This window comes from Mus pahari, chromosome 20 (assembly GCF_900095145.1).
Source record: "Mus pahari chromosome 20, PAHARI_EIJ_v1.1, whole genome shotgun sequence".
NCBI lineage: Eukaryota > Metazoa > Chordata > Mammalia > Rodentia > Muridae > Mus > Mus pahari.
The window spans coordinates 13,746,592-13,750,534 of record NC_034609.1 but is presented as its reverse complement, the minus strand read 5'-3'; positions in this window follow the sequence as shown (position 1 = coordinate 13,750,534).

Sequence of the window (3,943 nt, the reverse complement as noted above, 5' to 3'; positions counted from 1 at the left end):
AGGTAAAAGGTAAAAGGTAAAAGGTAAAAGGTAAAGGTTAGGGTTAGGGTTAGGGTTAGGGTTAGGGTTAGGGTTAGGGTTAGGGTTAGGGTTAAGCTTAAGCTTAAGCTTAAGGGAGCCTGTGTCTACTTCCCTCTCCTAGCTGGGACCCCTTCAGTCTTGAACCTACACAGGTCTGGGGTGTGCTGTTACAGTCTCTGTGTTCCTACGTGTGTCAGCCCTGGTGTGTCTGAAAACAGTTTCCTTGGAGTCTTCTTCACCTCTGGCTTTTAGAATCACTCTGCATCCTCTTCCACATAGATCCCTGGGCCTTGGAGGAACCTGATGGTGAAGGTATCGTTTTATACAGAGAACTTCAAAGTCTCTCTCTTTCTCTCTCTCTCTCTCTCTCTCTCTCTCTCTCTCTCTCTCTCTCTCTCTCTCTGTGTGTGTGTGGTCCATTTTGTTGATCTCTGTTAATTTCCATCTACTACAAGAACCTTCATTGGCCTTGGCAATCTGCCTTCAGGTTCATATTGCTGTGTAGAGACACCTTATAAAGGAAAGCGTTTAACTGGGGATGGCTTACAGTTCAGAGGTTCAGTCCATTGTCATCGTGGAGGAAAGCATGCTAGCACGCAGGGAGACATGGTGTTGGAGGAGCTGTGAGTTCTGTATCTGGATCCTCAGGCATCAGGAAGGGAGAGAGCCACACAGCGTCTGGCTTGAGTTTCTGAAACCTCCTCAAAGCCCACTCTAATGACACACTTCCTCCAACAAGACCACACCTCCTCATAGTGCCACTCCCTATGGGATTATGGGGGCCATTTTCATTCAAATCACTGTGGATGTTTATTTTATTTTATTTATAATGTTCCCCTAGCAAAATAATACTATTACGTTTTTCCCTTAGGCCAATGACCTATCCAGTCTCAGTCTTGGCCATTTTAGCAGGGTCAGGTACAGGTTCCATCGCACAGAGTGAGCTTTCGATGGAAGCAGAAAGGGAGTGGTCACTCCCATAACGTTTGTGGCTCTATTGCACCAGTATACCTTGCAGACAGGTCACTGTTGCAGGCCACGGGGTTTGTAGCTGGGTGATATCGGTGACTACCTTTCCCCTCTGGTAGTGTGCAGGATACCCTCGGGTAAAGAAATCTGTTTTAAAAAGAACAAAATTTGCAACATGCTATCAGTAGTGGAATATTCAATGCTCATACAAGTGAACTACAACAAGAAATACTGGGAACAATGGCCCTGAAATGGATGTGGGGACCGGGTCCCAATAAAGCCACTACAGGATGAAAATACCCACAAACAAAAAGCATGTCGCACACCGACGAACTGTCGTATTAATCTTCACTGCTGCTATGAATGGATTTGGAATTACCATAGACTCACCATAGAATTACCACCGCTGGGTGTGTCTATGATTCTATTTCCAGGAAGGTCTGACTCAGGATGGCATAGGCTGAATGAATGTGGGCAGCATTTTACCCAAATGACGGGGGTCCTGGACCGAATCCAAAGGAGAGAGCCACTGTGCCCATGTCTGCTTCCTGCCAGCAACTGAAAAGTGACCAGCTACCTTATTTCTACCACCCAACCTTCTCAGACAGATACCAGCTCTGTAGCTCCTCAACCTGCAAGTGGACTCTTCTGCCTTTAGGTTAATTTTTTTAGGTTTGGGGGTCACAACAATGAAAAAAAGTCACGCAGACGAAACATCATAGCTAGTATACACTGCACACTGTAGGGAAACAGCTGATGTCACTCAAAACAGCCGGATCAGTGGCATCTGCTTAGAGTGCACATAGACTATATCACAGATCCAGGGAGAATTCCAAACTCAACAGCCAAAGCATAGTTCCCATTGATGGCCCCGTTGTAGGGACAAAATATCACAGGTCAAACCATCATAGACCAAGAACCATATTTATGAATGTCTTCGTCAGGGTTTCTATTCCTGGACAAAACATCATGACCATGAAGCAAGTTGGGGAGGAAAGGGTTTATTCGGCTTACATTTCCACATTGCTGTTCATCACCAAGGAAGTCAGGACTGGGACTCAAGCAGGTCAGAAAGCAGGAGCTGATGCAGAAGCCATGGAGGGATGTTCATTACTGGCTTGCTTCCCCCTGGCTTGCTCAGTGCTCTCTTATAAAACCCAAGACTACCAGCCCAGAGATGGCACCACCCACAAGGGGACCTCCCCGCCTTGATCACTAATTGAGAAAATGTCTTAGAGCTGGAGCTCCTGGAGGCATTTCCCCAACTGAAGCTCCTTTCTCTGTGATAACTCCAGCCTGTGTCAAGTTGACACACAAAACCAGCCAGTACAATGAATAATTAAATGACCTGTATAAGAGTCATCATTTTGCTATATGTGTAATAGACTTTGTGTTGGCTAGTTTTATGTTAACTTCATACAAGGTAGCTGTTTTGGAAAAAAGAACCTCAGTTAAGAACATGAGATTGGCCTGTGGACAAGCCTGTGGTGCAGCCATGAGCTTGGCCTGTGGATAAGCCCGTGGCACAGCTTCTTACCTGGTGATTGGTGTGAGTTCAGTTCACTGTCAAGGGTGCCACCCCTGAGCTGGCGGTCCTCAGTGCTATAAGAAAGTAGGTGGCGCAAGCCATGAGGAGCAAGCTAATAAGCAGCACTCCTCCGTGGCTTCTGCTGTAGGTTTTGCCTTCAGGTTCCTGGCTTCACTTCCTTTCTTGACTTTCTTTGATGATGCTAGGGATATGGAAATACAAGTAACATAAATCCTTTTCTCCCCAGGTTGCTTCTGGTCATGATGGTTTCTCTCAACAACAGAGACCTAAGAAAGAGTTACATTTGAAAAGTGGCAAAAGTTTGTGATATTGCATTTTTTTGTAACTTTTTTTACATTTATTTGTGTGTTGTATGCACAAAAGCATACATATGTAGGGTATACACACCAATGCATTTATGTAGAGATGAGATGACAACCCAACCAGACATGCAACTTGGGTTGTGAGCTCCTCTTCCTGCTGAGACATTTCAACAGCCCTGAATTTAAATTCTCTCTAAAATCACAAAAAGTTCCTACCCTTCAACCCAGGTGTGCCAGTGCTGTGGTTGATCCCAAAGATGCATCAAACCATAGTTTAAAATCTCTGTGAAACTACCTTTGCAGTATATCTTACAGAACAAGCACTTTAAAAAGCAGGGACATCCTGCAAAACTGAAGAGGAGATGCCCAAGATTCAGAAGTTTAAAAAATTATCTTCCATGTATCAATTAAGTATTATTTTCTAGAATTATTTTAATAAACAAAGAATTATCAAAGTTTTTCAACTGAGTCCAAAGCAGAAGCTTTACAGAATAAACTGGTTTAATTCAAAGTATGTTCACATAGATGTATATATGAAATCTTGATTAAAATATTAAAACAGGAACTGGGGAAGTCACACAGTTAATAAAGGGCTTGAGGACCTAAATTTAATCTGTAATAGTCATGTCAAAGGCTGGGCATGGTATCAACCCCTTCCTTGTAACCCCATCCTGGGGAGGTCGAGAACAGCTTGTCTCCATAAACAAGGTGGATGGCTCTGGAGGCATGACACCTCAGGTTGACCTCTGGCCTCCACAAAGGCATGCACATGCACACACACACACACACACACACACACACACACACACACACACACTAATACATAAACATACAATTCACACACACACACATACAACTCATGCACAAACAATACATACATTCACATACACACTGATACATACACACAACTCTCACACATATATACCTACACACACAAGTCACACACTCATACATACACAACTCTCTCTCTCTCTCTCTCTCTCTCTCTCTCTCTGCCTCTCTCTTTCTCTCTCTCACATAAACACACACAGAGAGATACATAAACACACAATTCACACACATTCACACACACACTGATACATAAACACACAATTCATACACA